This window comes from Bubalus kerabau, chromosome 12 (assembly GCF_029407905.1).
Source record: "Bubalus kerabau isolate K-KA32 ecotype Philippines breed swamp buffalo chromosome 12, PCC_UOA_SB_1v2, whole genome shotgun sequence".
Taxonomy (NCBI): domain Eukaryota; kingdom Metazoa; phylum Chordata; class Mammalia; order Artiodactyla; family Bovidae; genus Bubalus; species Bubalus kerabau.
Window position 1 is genome coordinate 2,724,881 of NC_073635.1, and position 25,086 is coordinate 2,749,966.

The following is a 25,086-nucleotide window of genomic DNA, read 5'->3' on the forward strand; positions in this document are numbered from 1 at the left end:
GCCATAACATTAATTTCACAAAAACGTAATTTTTCTTCCAAAAATGTTTTTGTGCTTTCCCGCTACCTCAGAATAAAACTTAGACTCATCATTCACAGACTCTTCAATTTTGCCTCCAAACTCTTCTTCCGATTACTTCTCAAAAGATTTTCTTTTTCCAGGTAAACTGATATATTTATTAATTGTCTCCCAAGTAAGTTGGCACTACTTTGTATGCCCTTCTGCTCACTTTTTATACACCTTCCTTCTTGATGGTCTAAATCCTTCTTTTCCCTGCAGGAACAACTTAAATCATAACACAATGAAATCTTTCTTAACCATCCTAGATTTTCTCTTAAATCTCTCCACCATCACTTATTACATAGCTTGTATGGTTCTTTGTATTCCTTGTATACATTCAAACTTCCCGATTAGAATGTAAGATCCTGAGGGTAGAAATGCCATATTACACACCGAGTCCCTATTACCCCAGTACCCAGGACATAGTAATCAGTTTTTAGTGTTAATATTGGTAAGATAACTGAGATTTTCCCAGGTTACATAAAAAAATATAAAATACACTTATTTCAAGTTCATAGCCTTTGGGGTGTAAAACTATAGCTGAAGTTTTGCTTAACCAGCATGCTTCCTCATTTTCTTTCTTCAGACTTTTCTGGGGTCTTCACCCTCCCTCTATGTGGAGTGTCAATTTTAGTGTTGAATTTTTCAGAACAGGCCTTCACATAATCCTGGATATTAGTAAATTCAAGCAAAAGTTAAATTCTCACTCACACCATGTCCGGAGTGCCTTGGTTCCAAGCTTTTCTCCACATTCTCCTTCCTCTGGAACTCAGGCTACTATTTAGCCCTTATCTGGAGCAATAAAGAAGCAGAGAAATAAAGTGTGGCAAATGTGTACTGATTTCAAACTTGCTAAGTTTCCTGGTGGCACAGTGGGTAGAATCAACCTGCCAATGCAGGGAACATGGGCTCAGTCCCTGGCCAGGAAGATTCCCCATGCTGTGGGAAAACCAAGCTGGTGTGCCACAACCGCTGAGCTTGCACGCTGCAACTACTGAAGCCCTCACACCTAGAGCCTGTGCTCCAAGGAGAGAAGCCACTGCAGTGAGAAGCCAGCGCAACACACAAAGGGTAGCCCCCTCCCTGTAACTAAAGAAAGACTGTGCAACACAGCAGAGACCCAGTGCAACCAAAAACAAATAAATAAATTATTTATTAAAATTATTAAATTAAAAATTATTCTTTGAAAAACTTACTAAGGAAGTACACATATTTACTAGCAGAAGGCTAAACATCAATAAAACTGAATTGAGAACCCAAAATTAAATCTTCACACTTATTATCAATTTGAAAAATGGTATTTTTATCACATGTACCCCAATGTTCATCGCAACATTGTTTATAATAGCCAGGACATGAAAGCAATCTAGATGTCCATCAGCAGATGAATGGATAAGAAAGCTATGGTACATATACACAATGGAGTATTATTCAGCCATTAAAAAGAATTCATTTGAATCAGTTCTAATGAGATGGATGAAACTGGAGCCTATTATACAGAGTGAAGTAAGCCAGAAAGAAAAACACCAATACAGTATATTAACACATATATATGGAATTTAGAAAGATGGTAATGATAATCCTGTATATGAGACAGCAAAAGAGACACTGATGTATAGAACAGTCTTATGGACTCTGTGAGAGAGGGAGAGGGTGGGACGATTTGGGAGAATGGCATTGAAACATGTATACTATCATGTATGAAACGAGTCACCAGTCCAGGTTCGATGCACAATACTGGATGCTTGGGACTGGTGCACTGGGACGAATGGTATGGGGAACACGTGAATACCTGTGGCGGATTCATTTCGATATTTGGCAAAACCAATACAATATTGTAAAGTTTAAAAATAAAATAAAATTAAAAAAAAAAAGAAAAATGGTCTTTTTAACATGGTGTTGAGATAATTACATACTCACATAAAAAAGAATAAAGTTGAATAACTACCTCATATTGTATAGAAAAATTAATCCAAAATGGATCATAGACCTAAATGTAAACTAAATGTAAAATATAAAATAAAAATGTAAAAGTAACATGCAAAATTAAATCAAAAGCTAAAATTATAAGACTCTTAAAATGGGATTAAATTTTCATGATCTCAGGTATGTATGACACTAACAAAAATGTTTCCTTCTTTATGACACAAAAGAAAAAAATAAATAAAATTAGACTTCATTAAAATGAAAAACTTTGATCTTCAAGAAAGTGAAAAGACAACGAAGCAATGTGAGAACATATATGCAGACAGTATGTCTGACAAGGGGCCTGTATCCAGAATATATAAAGAACTCAACACTCAACAATAAAAAGACAATCCAGTTAAAAATGGGCAAATGATTTAAAAAGACATTTCTCCAAAGAAATGTATAAATGACCAACAAGCACATGAAAAGACATTCAACGTCTTTAGTCATTAAAGAAATGCAAACCAAAATAGCAACAAGGTGCGCACAAGGATAGATAAATTTAAAAGACAGAAAATTATAAGTGTTGGTGGAGAAACTGAAACACTTATACCCTGCTGGTGGGAATGTAAAATAGTTCAGCTGCTTTAGAAAACAGCTTAGCAGTTCCTCAAAAAGATAAACATAGAGTTACCACATTACCCAGCAATCTCACTCCTGAGTATATATGCAAAAGAAATGAAAAGAACAAAAACCTGTAAACAAATGTTCATAGCGGCATTATTCATGACAGCTAACAGTGGAGACAACCAAAATGTCCATCAGTGAATGAATGGATAAACAGAATGCAGTAAATCCATACACTGAAATATTACTCAACCATAGAAAGGAGTGAAATACTGATTCTACTACAACTGGGATGACCTTGGAATCATTATGTTCATTGAAAGAAGCCAGTCATGAAAGGCCACACATTGTATGAAGCATCCGGAATAGGCAAGTCTGTAGAGACAGAAAATAAATTAGCATTGGACAGGGGCTGGTGATAGAGCAACTGCTGCTGAACTAGGTTTCACTTTGGAGTGATGAAAACTTCCCAGAACCAGATGGAGGAGATAAGTGAACAACTCTGTGAATATACTGAAAACCACTGAACTGTACAATTTAAGAGAGTGTATTTTATGGTTTGTGAATTACATCTCAATAAGAATGTTATTTTTTAAAGTGACATCCATCCCTTCTGCTCCCTTTCATTGGTCAAAGTCACATGGCCATGAGTTATCCCAATGAAAGAGAATTGCAACCCTACTGTGTGCTTGGAAGGAAAGTGGAAATATCTGGGGGACTGTATGAATGACTGCAAGCAGTACCCTCAGCCTTTAGTTCTACAAGTAAGATGAGTCTCCAGGTAGGCCAGTCATGACACTGCACCCTACTGGACACAATGATTGGCTCTGCTGTTGTTGTAACGGTTCAGTCACTCAGTCCTGTCCGACTCTTTGTGACCACATGGATTGTAGCACTCCAGGCTTCCCTGTTCATCACCATCTCCCAGAGCTTGCTCAAACTCATGTCCATTGAGTTGGTGATGCCATCGTATCCTCTGTTGTCCCTGTCTCTTCTTGCCTTCAATCTTTTGCTGCAACAGGGTCTTTTCTAATGAGTCAGCTCTTCACAACAGGTGACCGAAATATTGGAGCTTCAGCTTCAGCATCTGTCCTTCCAATGGATATTCAGGATTGATTTCCTTTAGGATAGACTGGTTTGATCACCTTGCAGTCCAAGGGACTCTCAAGGGTCTTCTCCAACACCACAGTTCAAAAGCATCAGTTCTTCGGTGCTCAGCCTAGTTCTTAAAAATCCGCCTTCGATGCAGGAGACCCTGATTGATTACTGAGTTGGGAAGATCTGCTGGAGAGGGGATAGCCTACCCACTCCAGTATTCTTGGGCTTCCCTTGAGGCTCAGCTGGTAAAGAATCCGCCTGCAATGCGGGAGACCTGGGTTCGATCCCTGGGTTGGAAAGATCCCCTGGAGAAGGGAATGGCTACCCACTCCAGTATTCTGGCCTGGAGAATTCCATGGACTCTATAATTGTCCATGGGGTCACAAAGAATCAAACATAACTGAGCTACTTTCATTTCACTTCACTTCAGCCTTCTTTATGGTTCAACTCTCACATCCATGCATGACTACTGGAAAAACCATAACTTTGACTGTACAGACCTTTGTCGGCAAAGTGATGGTGCTGTGTAATGGGCATGTAACAGAAGTTAGGACAACCAGTCCTTTTGTGGCTTGGGTGTACGTTACAGACAGAAATATTGGGGGATTATTAAACAGGAGGATGAGAGTTGGGAACTCTCAGAAGCTGTATATAAGATCCTTGTGGAGAGAGCCTGCATCCAGCTGTGACTTCTAACCCCCTAGATTTTCAAGATGCAAAAGAATTCTGATTAATGAACCATTAACAGAAAAGTGGATTTTAATCTTATAATTCTTTGCCCAACAGATGTCTCACATGTTTCTTGAGAAATCCCACCAGTGTTTCTACTTTGCCACCTTCTGGAATATGTTCTCATTCCCTCACTGTTGATGCCTAAACAGAAGGAATCTCCTTTTACCCAGGCTTTCATGCTCCCTTTTGCCTACAACTTCAGAATCCACCTTTGATGTTTCCCCAGACTGAAAGATTTTTAATGGAGCTCATTGTTCTGTGTTTTACTGCTTGTGCTAAACAGCTTATAAACTGATCCCCAACTCTCCACCTATGTGTGTGTGAGGGTGGGCTGGACTCTTGAGAGTGGGCTGGACCTGTGACATGTGCTAGCAAATGATGGAATGCCACTTCCAAGGCTAGGTTATAAAAGACTCCAATTTCTGATTTGCTTGTCTCCTCTTGCTCCCTCTTCCTCATTCTGATAGATGCTAGACACCATGTTGTCAGTTGCCCTAGGAAGAGGCCCACATTGCAAGAAATTGAGGGCTTCCTCTGGCCAACAGTCCACAAGAAACTGAATCTTGTCAATATCAACTGAGTGAATATGGAACTGGATATTCACCAGCTGAGCCTTGAGAGTTCTGCAGCCCAGCTGATACCTTGATTGCAAACCTTGAAACAGAGGCCTCAATTAAGTAAGCCATGTCCAAGTTTCTGATCCATACAAACTGTGAAATAATAAATATTTTTAAGTCAATAATTTTGTCATACTTTGTTATGCAGCAGTAAATAACCAATACAGTGCCCCTTCCTCGATACCATGACACAAGCTCTTTTTAGATCAGGGTTGGGAGTTATGTATGACTGTGCTCTAAACTGCTCTCAAAACGTATCTGTTCTTGGGCTTGCCTGGTTGTGCATTGGATAGGCGTTTGCCTGCCAATGCAAGGGACATGGGTCCGATCCTTGGTCCAGGAGAATTCCACAGGTTGCAGAGCAACTAAGCCTGTGTACCACAACTATTGAGCCTGTGCTCTATGTCCTGGGAGCCACAACTACTGAGCCTGCAGGCCACAACTACTGAAACCCATGTGACTAGAGCCCATGCTCCACAACAAGAGAAGTCACCACGATGAGAAGCCCAAACACTGCAACCAAGAGTAGCCCCCTGCTCACTGTGATGCCCTCCAATCAGACATCACGCTCTGTCCATTTCCATATTGATGTGATGTCAATTCCTGTTTCTGTCTTAGGCTCTTTCAAGATGGTCTTGATGACTCCTCATGTCTCTGCAGTGCTTCAAAATTAAATAAGATGATATTGAACCTGCATATCAGTTTTTTCATCCAAAGAATCAGTAGAATGTGAAATATTTAAGCCAGAGACAGAGTTGGTCAATGAGCCTGTGAATCCTTTAGGAGAACCCTCTAAGTAACTGCAGGTAAAGCTGCCCAGCTGGCTTATTCTGCTTGGGTTTCTAAGATTCCTATGTCCTGGTCAACACCTCCCACACATGGATACCCACTCACATGCTCAGTTTGACTCACCCTGGTCAGAGCCCTGGGTCCCCATACAGGGTCTCCCACCAGCACCGGGATCTGTCTGTTACCTCACTCCCGCCAGACCTGCTCCAGGAGACTGGACCCAGCCTGCCCTCTCTTGAGTGCTGACACTGGTAACATGAGTTATAGCAGATAGTACCTGCTTCATCTCTTTCATGTAACCAAGGGGTCAGCCAGGGCTTCCTCCCTCTCAGATAGTGGGAATTCCTACCCACAGGCCAGTGCCTATCTGGACCCTCCCTTTGGTTCCCCACAGCCTCTAACCCTCTCAGAAGGTTTAACATCCATCTCTCCCTTTACACCAGTTTCTACAAGAAATCCAACCAAATGAAATAGGCTGTGATGGTCTGTGGATTTTTACTTCATGCTGGGAGGGTCTGGAAACACGAGGGTCTCCATGCAGCCGTCACTGTCTGGGCCCCTCTGCCTTTTCACCACCTGGTGTCCTCCCAGGGGACCCGATGTGCTGAGCACACTCCAGTCTGCCCTGGTACTCACAGCAGTGCCTCTGCCAGGAGTTCTGGGTTATGAAGTTTCCTCTTTCTCATTATACATGCTTTGGATACAGTTTCTAGAATGATCCGGTCTGATATCTTATAAGTTCCTCTTCTCACCTATTCAGCTGCCTTCCCCCAATAGCAAAAAGTAAAAGTTAGTCTTACAGTCGTGTCTGACTCTTTGTGATCCCATGGACCATAGCCTGCCAGCCTCCTCTGTCCATGGAATTCTCCAGGCAGGAGTACCAGAGTGGGTTGCCATTTCCTTTTCCAGAGGATCTTCCTGACCCAGGTCTCCTGCATTGCAGGCAGATTCTTTACCAACTGAGTCACTAGGGAAGACCAATAGCAAAGCACCTCCTTTTTTCCTGATGTCGGTCCTAGAACTAGGCTGCATTTGCCAGACCCTGGGTATGTTGGCCTGTTCACCAGGATTTGGACTTCCCCCCACTCCACTGTTTACCACTAAACCCCTGCTTTGGGAAAATCCTAACCATTGACTGGGACAGCAAAGCTTTTTCCATTTCATAGATGTGTGTGCTGAGGCCAAGGCGATGCTTTCTCTTGGATCTGCACACAGAGAGACAAATTAATCAAAAAGATCTTAAGCAGGCACTGTTTGTTTTGCATGAACAAACAGCAATTGCTCTTTGTTTAAATTTAATAGTTAAAAATGAACAGTTCTGGTGATAATTACCACATATTTATATTGGTATTTTACTTTTTAAGTTCTGGGAGAACAGCAGTTTAACTCGATTGAATCATATTTATTAAGCCAAAGGTTAAGTGCTACTATTGCCTTTTAACATTAGAGAAGACAAAGAATTTACTAAGAAAATGCCCCAAATTAATAGTAATTTATAGTATATGTTTTTGTTGTAGAGGAGATGAAAAAAGAGCTAAAGGTAACCAACAATAGATTAAAGGAAATAAATATAACATTTATCTATTAATATCCAGAAACATATGTAGAAAATCATCATTGTTGCCCACATTTGCATATGGCTGACTTTGGTTGTTGGATGGATGAAGCATGTTTGTCATAGAAGACCCTGCAGGACAAATGGAACACTAAGCACTTCACACCACAAAACTAACCCTGCTGATGCAGCCCTTACACACTACAAACAAGAACATCATAGTGGTATTTTTAATAAGAATGTTGTTAATGATAATCTCATGATTTATGAAAAACATTGCTGGTTTTAGAATCATGCTTCATCTTAGTCCTGTTTCTAGCCACCAGAAAGAGGGAATTTTTTTCATTGTGATAGTCAGTTTGCACTTTTTAAAATATGCTTTTCTGGTGCATGGCACACGGGTATTTTAATTAAAACTCATCCATATGGAAGCTTTCTACCTGATCCTAGTAAATAATTTGAAATAGAAATATTTGAAAGAGACTGTTACAAATCAAAAACAGTTACCAATTTGGAATTATAAGTAGAGTAGATTACATAGAACATGTTTATAGAAATGAGCCTTTATAATAAACACATATAAAGATGCTCAACATCACTCATTATTAAAGAAATACAAATCAGAACCACAATAATTTATCATCTCATGTCGGTCAGAATGGCTGCCATCAAAAAGTCTGCAAACAGTAAACTCTGGAGAAGGTGTAGAGAAAGGGGAACCTTTTTGTTGGTGGGAATGCATACTGGTACAGCCACTCTGGAGAATAGTGTGAACATTCCTTTAAAAACTTAAATACAACTGTCATACAACACAGCAATCCCACTTCTGGGCACACACACCAAGGAAACCAGAATTAAAAGAGACACAATATTCATTGCATCACTGTTTACAATAGCTAGGACATGGAAGCAACCTAGATGTCCATCAACAGACAAATGGGTAAGGAATTTGTAATGCATATGCAGAATGGCATAAATATTCTGTTTAGTTCAGTTCAGTTGCTCAGTCGTGTCCGACTCTTTGCGACCCCATGAATCACAGCACGCCAGGCCTCCCTGTCCATCACCAACTCCCGGAGTTCACTCAGATTCACATCCATGGAGTCAGTGATGCCATCCAGCCATCTCATCCTCTGTTGTCCCCTTCTCCTCCTGCCCCCAATCCCTCCCAGCATCAGAGTCTTTTCCAATGAGTCAGCTCTTTGCATGAGGTGGCCAAAGTATTGGAGTTTCAGTTTTAGCATCATTCCCTTCAAAGAAATCCCAGGGCTGATCTCCTTCAGAATGGACTGGTTGTACTGGAGTTTCAGCTTCAGCATCATTCCCTCCAAAGAAATCCCAGGGCTGATTTCCTTCAGAATGGACTGGTTGGATCTCCTTGCAGTCCAAGGGACTCTCAAGAGTCTTCTTCAACACCACAGTTCAAAAGTGTCAATTCTTCGGCGCTCAGCTTTCTTCACAAGAGCGGGCGAGAGGAGCTACCCCACATCCGAGGTCATGGGAAGAAGCTGGGAGGACCCCATTCCCGAGGGACAGCGGCCAAGACGAGCTACCACACGTCCCAGATCAGGGGCAGCGGCCGAGAGTGCCAGGCTGCGACAGCGCAGGAGCAGCCAAGAGGAGCCACCCCCCACCCAAGGCCAGGGGCGGCGGCGGAGAGGAGCAACCCCAGGTCCAAGGAGCTGTGGCTGCACGGGCGCAGGAGGGCCTAGAGGAGCTACTCCACATTCAAGGTCAGGAGGGGCCGCGGTGAGGAGATACCCCTCGTCCAAAGTAAGGAGGAGTGGCCACACTTTGCTGGAGCAGCCGTGAAGAGATACCCCACGTCCAAGGTCAGAGAAACCCAAGTAAGACAGTAGGTGTTGCAAGAGGGCATCAGAGCGCAGACACACTGAAACCATAATCACAGAAAACTAGTCAATCTAATCACACTAGGACAACAGCCTTGTCTAACTCAATGAAACTAAGCCATGCCGTGTGGGGCCACCCAAGACAGGTGGGTCATGATGGAGAGGTCTGACAGAATGTGGTCCACTGGAGAAGGGAATGGCAAACCACTTCAGTATTCTTGCCTTGAGAACCCCATGAACAGTGTGAAAGGGCAAAATGATAGGATACTGAAAGGGGAACTCCCTGGGATGGTAGGTGCCCAATATGCTACTGGAGATCAGTGGAGAAATAACTCCAGAAAGAATGAAGGGATGGAGCCAAAGCAAAAACACTACCCAGTTGTGGATGTGACTGATGATAGAAGCAAGGTCCAATGCTGTAAAGAGCAATATTGCATAGGGACCTTGATTGTTAGGTCCATGAATCAAGGCTAATCGGAAGTGGTTAAACAGGAGATGGCAAGAGTGAATGTCGACATTCTAGGAATCAGCGAACTAAAATGGACTGGAATGGGTGAATTTAACTCAGAAGTCCATTATATCTACTACTGTGGGCAGGAATCCCTTCGATAAGGAAAGAAGAGGTTAATTATCTATCTGAGACTACACACCTGGTGGGAGGGAAGGAACTAATACAAAAAGCTCCTGATTTCTAGATTAGCATTCTTACATTCTTTGTACCACCTCCTCTAGTGTTCCAGTAGTAAATAAAATTAATTTGAAGTATTAACTTTCATTGTATTTTAATAGATCAGTTTTCTTAATGCTATTAAGATATCAATATTTCAACCAGTCAAACCATTGACTTTATATGCATATTCATGTTTATAGTGTTTTGCATATTGAAAATTCAAGATCTTCTTTTCGTAAACCTAATTTTCAGTCCATACAATTACTCAAAGTTAAAGGAAGGATAGGACATAAACTTTCAATATTTGCATTTTTTTCTGTCAAATGAGAGTTCAAGAAATTAGTTCCATAGAGGTTTTAATATTAATATATGACTTGAATTGTAGAAGAATACATTAATAGGAAATATATATCGTTCTAAGATAAGTAAAATACTTAATCTATTATTCCTAAACTGTTTTTTTTTTTTTGCTGTTGTTTTATAAGATTAGATTGCAGATTTCCTTTCATTAGAAAAGTACTTTACAACATTCATTGAACAATACGTCATACAAATAATCTTTCTTGAGAATTTGTAATAAATCAGAGACTTTCTGACAATTAAAAATAGAAATAGCCTTCATATATCACTGTATCAGATAAGCTGCTTCCAGCTACAAGAAATAGAAATCCTAAATTAAACTGACGAAACAACGAAATGTATTAGCTTACAAACAGAAAGTTTGCTTTGGGTGATTTGGCAGCTCAATCATGTCATCAAGAGCTTTAGTTCCTTTAATTTCTTTACATGAGTGTCCAAAATGCCAACTCCATTCTCTGTGACGTAGGTACTAGCATCTCTTCATTTTATAAATAAGGACATTTAATCAAGATCGCCGGGAGAAATATCAATAACCTCAGATATGCAGATGACACCACCCTTACGGCAGAAAGTAAAGAAGAACTAAAGAGCCTCTTGATGAAAGTGAAAGAGGAGAGTGAAAAAATTGGCTTAAAGCTCAACATTCAGAAAATGAAGATCATGGCATCTGGTCCCATCACTTCATGGGAAATAGATGGGGAAACAGTGGAAACAGTGTCAGACTTTATTTTGGGGGGCTCCAAAATCACTGCAGATGGTGACTGCAGCCATGAAATTAAAAGACGCTTACTCCTTGGAAGAAAAGTTATGACCAAAGTAGATAGCATATTGAAAAGCAGACATTACTTTGCCAAAAAAGGTCCGTCTAGTCAAGGCTATGGTTTTTCTGGTTGTCATGTACAGATGTGAGAGTTGGACTGTGAAGAAAGCTGAGCGCCGAAAAATTGATGCTTTTGAACTGTGGTGTTGGAAAAGACTCCTGAGAGTCCCTTGGACTGCAAGGAGATCCAACCAGTCCATTCTGAAGGAGATCAGCCCTGGGATTTCTTTGGAAGGAATGATGCGAAAGCTGAAGCTCCAGTACTTTGGCCACCTCATGCGAAGAGTTGACTCATTGCAAAAGACTCAGATGTTGGGAGGGATTGGGGGCAGGAGGAGAAGGGGACGACAGAGGATGAGATGGCTGGATGGCATCACCGACTCGATGGACATGAGTTTGAGTGAACTCTGGGAGTCGGTGATGGACAGGGAGGCCTGGCATGCTGCGATTCATGGGGTCGCAAAGAGCCGGACACGACTGAGCGACTGAATTGAACTGAACTGATTGTCTTAAAATGATGCCATCCTGGCCCTTTGTTGTCATGATATGGCCTTCAGTAATAACTAGGGCTATATTATTTACATCCAACGAGAGATAGACACTAGCTTCCTGTTGTTCTCTGTCTAAAAAAGGAAGGATTTTCACAGACGTCACCAGTACATTTCTCCAATCTACTGGCCAAAATTAGGCCTCAGATTCATTCCTGTACCAAATATTGGTGCAGGGGTTACTTAACTCAGTCAGACCCCACACTTGAGTCAGGGTAACTTCTCCAACAAGATATTGCTGGCGCTCAGTGGAAAGGAGAGAGGTTCTGCATTGTGCAGAGGAGGCTCCAGCTTCCTCTCTGAAGCGCTTTTGCCTCTTAACTTCCATGACCTCACTGTTAGTTTACCCTCGAGCGTTCCTGTCCCCACTCCTCAGACTCCCTTTCCGGCTCCTCTTCTTCTTCCCTTTCTCTAAATATTGGAGTTTCCCATGCCTCAGTGATCAGGCTTCATCTCCTTCTTTGACTTTCTCCCTAGGTTATCTCACCTGTTCCCGTAGCTTCGAATAACACTCTAAGTTGATCATCTCCCACCGAAACTCTCTCCTGAGCTCCAGATTCCTATGTCCAGCTTTATTCCATGTAGATACTCAGGTGCTTGTGTCTCTTCCTTTTATGTCTCCTGTTTCTCCTGTAACAATGGTTCTCAAACTTGAGCATGATCAGGACCGCTGGAGGGCTGAGGAAAACACACACTGCTTGCCCCCATCCTCAGAACTTCTGTCTCAGTAGGTCTGTGTTGGGGCTACAGAGTTTAGAAACTGACAAGTTTCTAAGTGATGCTGACACTGCTCATCTGGAACAATGCTTTGAGAACAAGTTTCCTCAAACAAACGTCCAAAGCTGAGTCCCTGGCACAGAGAAAGTGCAGACTACCATACAACTGCACTCATTTCACATGCTAGTGAGGTAATGCTCAAAATCCTTCAAGTTAGGCTTCAGCAGCGCATGAACCAAGAACTTCCAGATGCACAAGCTGAGTTTAGAAAAGGCAGAGAAACCAGAGATCAAATTGCCAACAATTGTTGGCTCATAGAGAAAGCAAGGGAATTCCAGAAAAACATCTACTTCTGCTTCATTGACTATGCTAAAACCTTTGCCTTTGTGGATCACAACAAACTTTGGAAAATTCTTTAAGAGATGAGAATACTAGACCACCTTACCTGTCTCCTGAGAAACCTGTCTGTGGGTCAAGAAGCAGCAGTTAGAACCAGACATGGAACAAAAAAATGGTTCAAGATTGGGAAAGGAGTATGAAAAGCCGTATATTGTCACCCTGCTTGTTTAACTTCTATGCAGAGTATGTATGTATGTTAGTTGCTCAGTCATGTCTGACTCTTTGCGACCCCATGAACTGTAGCCCACCAGGCTTCTCTGTCCATGGAATTCACCAGGCAATAATACTGGAGTGGATTGCCATTCCCTTCTCCAGAGGAACTTCCCAACCCAGGAATCGAACCCTGGTTTCCTGCGTGGCAGGCAGATTCTTTACCGTAGGAGCTACAGGAAAGTCTTTCTGTGCAGAATACATCATGAGAAGCATCAGGTTGGATGAATCACAAGCTGGAATCAAGATTGCCAACAGAAATATGAGCAACCTCATATATGCAGATGATACCACTCAAATGGCAGAAAGTGAAGAGGAACTAGGGAGCCTTTTGATGGTGAAAGAGGAGAGTGAGAAAGCTAGCTTGAAACTCAACATTCAGGGGGAAGCAGCATGAGGAGTTGGATGATCACTGAGGGCTACTGAAAGGGACCACCAGGACCCTCTGCAACCTCCAGTATATTTTTGGAGATTTTAGCCCTGATGAATTCAATCAGTTCTCTGTGACTCTTCATGCTTCAGTGGAGCTTCCTCCACACGGTGGGACAGTTCTGTGTGGCGCACAGGCCGCTGGTAACCTCCCTGATGGACACAACTATCAGAGAATTGAATATGTAGTTAATGAAGTAATTGAACCCAGTGACACTTTGCCGAGAACTCCCAACTACAGTATTTCAAGCACATTGAATCCTCAGGGCCCTGAATTTGTCCTTAGCTGCACAACTTCCAAAAAACTCCCTTATGACATTGATAAAGAAGTGAACTACAGCTCTGCCGACTGCCAGTACTCGGGCCTTGCCCTTGCCCTGGACGGCAGCTCTCATGCCAAGGAAGAAGTTATAGAGAACGAAGGCATTTAGGGGGGTCTTGGACAGTTCAGTTCAGTTCAGTCACTCAGTCGTGTTCGACTTTTTGCAACATCATGGACTGCAACACCCCAGGCCTCCCTGTCCATCATCAACTCCTGGAGCTTACTCAAACTCATGTCCATCGAGTCAGTGATGCCATCCAACCATCTCATCCTCTGTCATCCCCTTCTCCTCCTGCCTTCAATCTTTCCCAGCATCAGGGTCTTTTCCAATGAGTCAGTTCTTTGAATCAGGTGGCCAGAATATTGGAGTTTCAGCTTTAACATCAGTCCTTCCAATGAACACCCAGGACTGATTTCCTTTAGGATGGACTGGTTGGATCTTCTTGAAGTTCAGGGGACTCTCAAGAGTCTTCTCCAACAGCACAGTTCAAAAGCATCAATTCTTTGGTGCTCAGCTTTCTTTACAGTTCAAGTCTCACATCCATACATGACAACCAGAAAAACCATAGCCTTGACTAGACGGACCTTGGTTGGCAAAGTAATGTCTCTGCTTTTTAATATGCTGTCTAAGTTGGAGAAGGCAATGGCACCCCACTCCAGTACTCTTGCCTGGAAAATCCCATGGACGGAGGAGCCTGGTGGGCTGCAGTCCATGGGGTTGCTGAGGGTCGGACACGACCGAGCGACATCACTTTCACTTTTCACTTTCATGCATTGGAGAAGGAAATGGCAACCCACTTGGTGTTCTTGCCTGGAGAATCCCAAGAACGGGGGAGCCTGGTGGGCTGCCATCTATAGGGTCGCACAGAGTCGGACACGACTGAAGTGACTTAGCAGGTTGGTCATAACTATTTTTCCCAAGGCGTAAGCGTTTTTTAGTTTCATGGCTGCAATCACCATCTGCAGTGATTTTGAAGCCCAAAAAAATAAAGTCTGACACTGTTTCCACTGTTTCCCCATCTATTTCCCATGAATTAAGGGAACCAGATTCCACAATCTTAGTTTTCTGAATGTTGAGTCTTAAGCCAACTTTTTCACTCTCCTCTTTCACTTTCATCAAGAGGCTTTTTAGCTCTTCTTCACTTTCTGCAATCAAGGTAGTGTCATCTGCATATCTGAGGTTATTGATATTTCTCCCGGTAATCTTGATTCCAGCTTGTGCTTCTTCCAGTCCAGCGTTTCTAATGATGTACTCTGCATATAAGTTAAATAAGCAGGGTGACAATATACAGCCTTGATGTACTCCTTTTCCTATTTGGAACCAGTCTGTTGTTCCATGTCCAGTTCTAACTGTTGCTTCCTGACCTGCATAAAGCTTTCTCAAGAGGCAGGTCAGGCAGTCTGGTATTCCCATCTCTTTCAGAATTTTCCACAGTTTATTGTGATCCACACAGTCAAAGGCTTTGGCATAGTCAATAAAGCAGAAATAGATGTTTTTCTGGAACTCTCTTGCTTTTTCAATGATCCAGCAGATGTTGGCAATTTGATCTCTGGTTCCTCTGCCTTTTCTAAAACCAGCTTGAACATCTGGAAGTTTACAGTTCATGTACTGTTGAAGCCTGGCTTGGAGAATTTTGAGCATTACTTTGCTAGCATATGAGATGAGTGCAACTGTGCGGTAGAAAGGAAGTGCAAAAAGAAGAAAAAACATCCTCCTGGATATTACAGTCACTTGAAAGTGCCGAGGGCAGGCCTTCGGTAGAAGGCCTGGTCAGTGGTCACCTGGCCCAGCAGTCTGCAACAGTGTAGGAGCCAAGGATGCAGACTTGATGGGGAATGTGCCCTCAGCGCCCCACCCCCGGACTTGGGGCAGCCCTCAGGACACCACAGACTTTGTCAGTGATGCCGCGCCTTACTGAGGCTTTCCCCGAGCCCTGGACGGCGGGACCAGGACTGCAGAGCAGCTTGAGGGCTGCCCCGGGGCTGACTCCCAGCAGGGACACCCTGTTGAGGACAGCTGTGGCTCACCCTCCATGGGGACTGAGACTACTGAGAGCCTTGGAGTTGCTAAGGGCCAAATACTTGAATCCTTGGTTGAGGGCACAGCTGCCAGTGGGGTGGAGTTGCACACCATGGAGAGCTCGAACTCAGCCCCACCAAGGCCTAGAGCACCCCACCTCCTGTGGATGCCCCAGCCTCTGCAGCGGGCACAGTGCCCACCAGTCAGCCCACCAAGTCATGGGCCAGTCTTTTTCATGATTCCAACTGTCTTCCTCCTCCTCGCCTGTGGTTTCTGTGGAAACTAAGAATTCCCCTTCCACCACATTTCCCTTCATCTCTGAAAAGCAGGCAGAAGTCAAGGAAGGGCTGGTTCCAGTTTCAGAGGATCCCAAAGCCCTAAAGATTGCAGAGTTCCTGGAGAACACCACCCTGATTCATAAACCAGTGTCGTTGCAACCCTGCGGGCTGATCTACAAAGGAAATTGGTGCTACATCAAAGCCACACTGCAGGCGTTGGTAGCTTGCCCACCATTATATCACCTGATGAAGTTCATTCCTCTGTATTTAAAAGTGCAAAGCCCTTGTACATCCACACCCATGACAGACAGCTTTGTTTAGCTAATGAATGAGTTTACTAATATGCCAGTACCTCCAAAACCCAGACAAGGTCTTGGGGATAAAATCATGAGGGATATCTGCCCCAGAGCTGCCTTTGAACCCACGTATATTTGTAGACTCCTGATGGTGATCAAGTGGAGCCTGTCTGAGAAGGATGGGCAAGAAGATGCTGAGGAGTACTCAGGTTTCATTCTAAATGGACTCCATGAGGAAATGCAGAACCAAAAGAAACTTCTATCACCAAATAATGAAAACCTTACTGTTTCCAGTGGACCCAAAAGCCATTCAGTGAACAAAGAGGAGCAGGAAAAACCAGAAGAAGGAAGTGAGGACAAGTGGGAGTAAGCAGGCCCCAGAAACAAGACCTCAGTCACTCACCAGGCTGCCTTTGTTCAGACCCCTATCGCTGACATTTTTTGGTGGACACATCAGGTCTGTGGTTTACCAGCAGAGTTCAAAAGAGTCTGCCACTGGGCAGCTGCTCTTCAATCTGCATCTGGAAATCCAGTCCAACAAGATATGCACTGTCCAGGATGCACTGGGGAGCCTGGTGGCCAGAGAGTCTGTCCAGGGTGACACCACCAAAACTGAACAAGAGGTGGAGATCAGCTGGAGAGTGACTCTGGAAAAGCTCCATCTTGTGCTCCTGCTGCACCTCCAACGGTTCGTGTACAAGACTGGGGGCTGTCAGAAGCTCATCAGAAATGCTGAATATCCTGCAGACTTGGAAATTAGTAACTAAGACTGCTCTCTCCGGGGCTTAAAAATAAGAACTTTAAATGCCACAGAGCCTATAGGCTGTTTGCAGTGGTCTACCACCACTGCGGCAGCGCCACAGGCTGCCACAGGACATCTCCCAGATCAGGCTCAACGGCTGGAGGCACACTGAAGAGCAGACTGTGACGGTGATCAGCCAGATGGTCACGGTGATCAGCCAGATGGTCACGGTGATCAGCCCGACGGTCAAGGCCAGCAGCCAGCAGCAGGAGCGACGCCCACCGCAGAGCGCACAGCCTGCCTCCTCGCACCACAGCTGCGTGGACCTGCTGTAGCCGCGCCCGGGCTGCTTGTAGGCTCCGCTCTCACCACCTCCCCTCTTCTCTTTAGTGGCTCTTAAAGGACAGACTCTTTCTCCTTATCGCAAAAATGGGCTAGAGTGAAAGGAGACGCCTTGTGGTTTGTACACAGCATAGCTTCCACTGACTTCTAGCTTCCAAATCAAAATCATCTGGTGAAACAGACTGTCACTTGATTCAAGAAAATACATGAGAAACCCATTTCTGAAATAATGGTGATTTCTGAGTAAGAAGGGTAACTTGCGTTTGATTCCCAGTCTAATTGCATAGTAGAGTAAGTCCTGCACCAGCAACAACAATTGTAAATTTGTGAAAATGAATTTTATCTTTCCTTAAAAAAGATAAATTTTTAAATCCATCACACTTTCATCCCTCACCCTTTAGTTTTTGATCAATGACAAAAACAAGCCAGTTACCAGAGAAGAAATAGTTCTTCAAAAGATAAACAAACACAAAAAAAGTTGCTGGTTCCTAACAGGAAAAATACATTTTAATAATTGTGCAAGGAGAAGCTGCTTACATACACATGGCAGATCAAATATTTGGAGTTACAATGTCAGTCACATAGAAAGGTGATTGTAATTTTATTGTCATTAAAAGATTTCAAAGTGCATTCATGCTTCTGTGTACACATAATGAAAAAGGAGCAAAATAATGAAGATTGGTATTTCCCTCCGGCTGCTGTCTTATTTTGCTGTCCGCTCTTCTATGATGCCACGTTTCTAATGTACACAGTTAGCGATAGCTAGGAGTATACAGTTGTTGCCCATCAATAAAAATCACAAAGTTGGTTTAAAGCTGAAAAAAAAACAAACCTCCACATTCAAAAAACTAAGATCATGGCATCCAGTCCCACAACTTCATGCAAATAGAAGGGGGAAAGCGGAAGTAGTGGCTGACTTTATTTTCTTCGGCTCCAAAATCACTGTAATGGTGACTGCAGCCATGAAATTAAAAGATGCTTGCTCCTTGGAAGGAAAGTTATGACCAACCCAGACAGCGTATTAAAAAGCAGAGTCATCACATTGCCAACAAAAATGCGTCTAGTCAAAGCTATGGTTTTTCCAGTAGTCATGCATGGATGTAAGAGTTGGACCCTAAAGAAGGCTGAGAGCTGAAAAATTGATGTTTTCAAATTGTGGTGCTGGATAAGACTCTTCAGAGTCCCTTGGACTGCAAGGAGATCCAACAAGTCCATCCTAAAGGAAATGAACCTTCAATATTCATTGGATGGACTAATGCTGAAACTGAAGCTCCAGTACTTTGGCCACATAGTGAAGAGTCAACCCACTAGAAAAGACCATGATGCTCAGAAAGACTGAAGACAAAAAGAAAAGGGGCAGCAGAGGATGAGATGGTTAGATAGCATCACTGACTCAATGGATGTGAATTTGAGCAAACTCAAGGAGATAGTGGAGGGTAGAGGAGCCTATCATACTGCAACCCATGAGATCACAAATCATCTGACAGGACTTAGTGACCTAACAAGAACAACAACATCACACATAGCAACGTATAATTTCAGTTTAGCTTTGTTTTTTTAAATTAAAGGTTTTAATTTAAACCTTTGCTAGGAGTCAGCTTCATCAAGACAGGAGTTATGCCCCTCTTATTCATTTCTGTATTACTCATTTGGAAAAAAATTTTGTTGGTGGCTGAAAACTATTTCTCTTCTCCTGTTATATAGCAGATGCTAATTTAGCTCAGTTATCAGGAGATTCTTGATCTCAGGGAAGATGGAACTAGCTATCTAGGAGTAGGCTTGTAATTCAATTCTACCCTTAAGATATAATGAGAAATGTGGAATATCTCCTGTATGTTGTAAGAGGATGTGATATCTGGAGTTGCAGCATCCAGACTGCATCCAGGAGGGAAAGTTCTAGCAAACTGCAGAGATACCAATCCTGAGATCCAACATCAATAAGCTGCTGCACACACCTAGCAAATACCTACCAAATGTTAAGGGACATAAATAAAGACAACTATGTGTTTAAGCTGTTTTCTGTTGCAGTGGCTAGATGAAGCTGAAAGTATTATGACTTACTACACTGCTTGACACAGGCAAGCAACTTACGCTCAATTAATACAGGCATTTGTTTTTGTTGAATGAATAAAAAACTACATAGCTAAAGCAATGTGAGAAAGAATGGGGAAGGTATCCAGGGAATTTAGTCTACATTAAAAATACAATTTGGCAGGGGGGATTAATCCAAGGGAAGGAGAAGTAGGAACAGGGTACATATTATACTGCCTGGTGATATTTATTAACCAATTTATACAAATATTTTTCATTCATTTAAATAAAAATGTAATGAAGACTTACTACTTCAAGAAGTATTACATTATGGAGGCACACAGTGTATTGTTTGAAAATATAGGTCACGGAATACTTAAATACAGCCACTCAAAATCTGGTGCCTTAAAGGAACTTACTAAATCTCCGTTAACTTCAATTTCCATGTGTGTATGCTAAGTTGCTTCACTCATGTCTGACTCTCTGAGACCCAATGAACTGTAGCCTGACAGGCTCATCTGTCTATGGGGTTCTCCAGGCAAGAATACTGGAGTGGGTTGCCATGCCCTCCTCCAGGGGATCTTCCTGACTTAGGGATTGAACCCACATCTCTTAGTTCTCCCGTATCGGCAGGCAGGTTCTTTACCACTAGCGCTACCTGAGAAGCGCTAACTTCAGTTTACTCCTCTTCAAAAGGAAATAATCACACTTTTAAAAGGTTAGTGTGATGAGAGGATACATGTAAAGTGCTCAATGTCCTACATGCCCATTAAGTAGTAAATAATAAATAGTTTTATATTTGTTATTATAATGATTAAGTATGGCTAACAGAAATGGGACACAAAGGTGAAAAATATATAGCCCCTTTCCATAACAAAAATGCCTTAATATTTGAATATTGAAATAACATAAAAAAACACGAAGAATGTGAAAGAAAGAAAAGTCTTTCTGCTTTGGAAGATAAGACAAGGTTTTAGTAGAGGAGAAGACATTTGATCTGTATCTTTAATGAAAGGTTGCATGTTCACATGCAGAGATGAGCAGTGAAGAATGTATGCCACGGTGGTTGGAAAGGGAGAACTAACAAACTTTTACAGACAATAAAACCTAGGAAGAGGAGGGCAGGGAAATATAAGGCCATGTAGCTCATGGCTGGTAGGATGGCTTAGCACCAGTACAGACTTAAGAAAGAGGCCTGTGGAGCTGAGCCCGTGGCAAGTGCTACCTCTCATGGAGGAGGAGTTTCAATAACTAACTAGGAAGGCTCTGGCTTTTTTGGCAAGCAATGAGGTGCCATGAAAAGATTTAAAGCAGGGCAAGAAAGTGACGTGATTAAAGTGTGGCCAGACACTGTTAATGTCCTTCCATAGCCATCCTTACTTTGGTTGGCCCAGTTTTAAGGGATGAAGACTACCAGCTCTGACAATGTAACTGAAATCTGAGCAATGATTTGTAAGGAAGATTTACTGAGTGCTCCGGGAAAATAAGTTTTTTTAAAGAGAAAGATATACAAAGGGAAAAGCATTATACTCTCTCCTTCATTGGTTCCCCTTGCTGAACTCACCCTGTGAGTTCTGTTGTGTACAGATACAGACAGTGCTTAGAGCTTCAGCGGCAATCTTGAAAAATGATCTCTCACACTCACAGATGATGGCTAAGTGATAAGATTCAAGAAGCCTGGGTCTTTGACGACATTATTGAACTGCGGAGTCAATTCCAGGACTGCCTATTCCCAGACGACCAGTTAAGCAAATAGTAGATACACTATAGGTTAAGCCGCTATTGCTTAGTGGCTTGTTCTTTGTGGCCACACCATTCAAACTAATCCTAAGAGCGGTGTTTTAGGAAGATTCATAAGAGATCGATGGGATGAACTGATGCACTGTGAAAATAAGGATAACCAGTAGGAAAACAATTACTGAGCATGTCTTGTGTGCATTTTTGAAATTAAGAAACACATGTACAGCACTTACAATACACCAGATGCTATGAAGCACTTTGCTCATTTCTCACTAAATCTCTGTGAGGTAAATACTATCATTATCCCCATTTTTCAAATAAGAAAACTGAGTCATAGATTAGTGATACAGTTTCCCCAAGGACACAGAACTAGCTAACATTTGTGAAGCATTCACCCAAGCAGTCCAGCTCCAGACTCTGCTCCCAGCTATTCGTATGCGGTTAATTTACATGCAAACACTATCCTACTCTTATGTGACGATCTTATGAGGGAAAAAGCCACCATTATAGCCATTTTTTCAAATGAAGAAACTGAAGTAGAGGAGGTTAAGTAATTTAAGGTCATGTATATAACAAGGAATGGAGCAGAAAGTCAAGGCCAGTTCCACCTGAATTCAGAGATACAACCTTGGTGCCAGATCTCCGGCGATGAGACTGCTCCAGACTTCTGAATCAGAGGAGTGGCTCTAGAAATATAAAAGGAGGAACTTACACAAGACAGAGGTTAGATGAGGATTAAGGGCAGATTTTACGTTAAGGGAAAGGATGAAAGGTGATTCTGGTTTTTCAAAGCTAAGTTAAAGCACACAGATACTGTGTTGTTGTTGTTGTTGTTTTTTTTGAAGTATAGTTGATTTTCAGTGTGTGTTAATTTCAGGTATACAGCAAATTGATTCAGATATATATAGATATAGATATCCTTTTTCAGGCTGTTTTTCCATATCAGTTCAGTTCAGTCGCTCAGTCTTGTCCGACTCTTTGCGACCCCATGAACCGCAGCTCCCTGTCCATCATAAACCAGGGCTCCCTGTCCATCACAAACTCCCGGAGTTCACTCAGACTCATGTCCATCGAGTCAGTGATGCCATCCAGCCATCTCATCCTCTATCATCCCCTTCTCCTCCTGCCCCCAATCCCTCCCAGCATCAGAGTCTTTTCCAATGAGTCAGCTCTTCCCATGAGGTGGCCAAAGTACTGGAGTTTCAGCTTCAGCATCATTCCCTCCAAAGAAATCCCAGGGCTGATCTCCTTCAGAATGGGCTGGTTAGCTCTCCTTGCAGTCCAAGGGACGCTCAAGAGTCTTCTCCAACACCACAGTTCAAAAGCATCAATTCTTCGGTGCTCAGCCTTCTTCACAGTCCAACTCTCACATCCATACATGACCACTGGAAAAACCATAGCCTTGTCTAGACGGACCTTTGTTGGCAAAGTAATGTCTCTGCTTTTGAATATGCTATCTAGGTTGGTCATAATTTTCCTTCCAAGGAGTAAGTGTCTTTTAATTTCATGGCTACAATCACCATCTGCAGTGATTTTGGAGCCCAAAAAAATAAAGTCTGACACTGTTTCCACTGTTTCCCCATCTATTTCCCATGAAGTGATAGGACCGGATGCCATGATCTTTGTTTTCTGAATGTTGAGCTTTCAACCAAATTTTTCACTCTCCAGTTTCACTTTCATCAAGAGGCTTTTTAGTTCCTCTTCACTTTCTGCCATAAGGGTGGTGTCATTTGCATATCTGAGGTTATTGATATTTCTCCCGGCAATCTTGATTCCAGCTTGTGTTTCTTCCAGTCCAGCATTTCTCATGATGTACTCTGCATATAAGTTAAATAAGCAGGGTGACAATATACAACCTTGACGTACTCCTTTTCCTATTTGGAACCAGTCTGTTGTTCCATGTCCAGTACTAACTGTTGCTTCCTGACCTGCATATAGGTTTCTCAAGAGGCAGGTCAGGTGGTCTGGTATTCCCATCTCTTTCAGAATTTTCCACAGTTTATTGTGATCCACACAGTCAAAGGCTTTGGCATAGTCAATAAAGCAGAAATAGACGTTTTTCTGGAACTCTCTTGCTTTTTCCATGATCCAGTGGATGTTGGCAATTTGATCTCTGGTTCCTCTGCCTTTTCTAAAACCAGCTTGAACATCAGGAAGTTCACGGTTCGCATATTGCTGAAGCCTGGCTTGGAGAATTTTGAGCATTACTTTACTGGCATGTAAGATGAGTGCAATTGTGCAGTAGTTTGAGCGTTCTTTGGCATTGCCTTTCTTTGGGATTGGAATGAAAACTGACCTTTTCCAGTCCTGTGGCCACTGCTGAGTTTTCCAAATGTGCTGGCATATTGAGTGCAGCACTTTCACAGCATCATCTTTCAGGATTTGAAATAGCGTTTCCCATATAGATTATTACAAAATGTTGAGTATAGTTCCCTGTGCTCTAAGTAGGTCCTTTAGGTCTTTGTTGTTTAAATATAATAGTGTGTATATGTTACTCCAAAATTTCTAATTAGGGATACTATTTTTTAAAAGAAAGTCTAGAAAATGAATATTTTAAATTTATATTTTGAGAAAATACTTCAAAATCCTTGTCAGCACACCCAATAAGTTAGGGTAAACTACAAAAGCAGATATCAAGGCGAATCATCTTGTTTAAGTGGCAGTTTCTACGTGCATCTAAAAATGTGGCCCAGGAGCAATGAGGAGGGACCTCGTCCACTCAATCCTTTTGCAGCTTAAGATCCTTGAGGTAATTCTCTAAACAAACCCACACTTGCCTCCCCACCCCCAGGCCTCTGCCACAGCCACACACGTCTCCCTCCCTCAGCGACACATTTTGGCTTCTAATTTCTCATCTGTGGTTATCAACCACCCCTCAGGAAATTCCATTTTCCAGGCATACAATGCCAGATCCTATGCTTCCTCAGCGCAGGACACAGGCGTCATTTGCTTTGAGAACACAATACCTGTAGTGCTGTGGGAGGAGTCTCGTGATAGCAACTATATTCACAGAATCTCCGTGGGCTGTTTCCTGGGCTTCCTTCACAGAGTCACCTGCACACTAGCTCCAAGCCTCTGTTTTCCCACAGAACCTTATTTCTATCCCTTGGACAAGGCAGATGATTTTTCTTAGTTTCTGTTGTCACTGTAGAAGTTTAGGTCTAGATGAAGGTTTTGGTTTGGGATTAAAATTACTTTTTCCATCTCCACCTGAAACTATTCAGTGGCCTCCAGGAATTTAACTTAATTCACTCAATCACTTCCATTAAATGTTGACTAAGTGCCAGGCACCACACTAGAAGCTTAAAGTCTAGGAAAGCGCTGCTTCTCAAACTCTGACTGCATGGGAAACATCTGGGTATTGGTTAATGCCCCACTGCAGATGCAGTAGGTCAGAGGTGGAGTTGAGATTCTGCATTTCTAAAAGGCTCCTGGGTGAGTCCATTGTGAATAGCCATCGAGGAAGATGGAAATATAAACAAATAAGAAAGAGTTATAGATCCTATGATAAATATGTGAGAAGCCGAGAAAGGAAAGAGGTTTTCCAAATTTCTCTGGGCTGCACTTCTTCCTCAATAACCTCCCTAGACTGCTTCTGATTTATTTCAGTATTTCAGGTCCTGCTTTAAACCTCTGCCATCTACTCCTACTCTAAATATTTGATACACACCTACTCCAGCTAATATTCTCCTATGCTTACAAAGGCATCTTTCTGCATCACTAATTCCTTCATACTTCTCCTTTGTTCTACTTATATGTTTGCAGAATTCCTTCATTTTGGCTTCTAATTTCTTATCTGTGGTTATCAATTACCCCTCAGGAAATTCAATTTTCCAGGCATACTATGCCAGATCCTATGATCTCAGCCTTATGAACACTAGTAGTATATAAACATATACATGCTATACATTTATATGTTGATTCTT

The 25,086-nt window shown here is 42.5% G+C and overlaps 1 pseudogene; it reads left to right on the forward strand.

The window, feature by feature from the left end:
- The window catches only part of LOC129624812 (ubiquitin carboxyl-terminal hydrolase 10-like), a 29,752-nt pseudogene extending 12,370 nt beyond the window's left edge, over positions 1-17,382 (forward strand).
- The last annotated feature ends 7,704 nt before the right edge of the window (positions 17,383-25,086 follow it).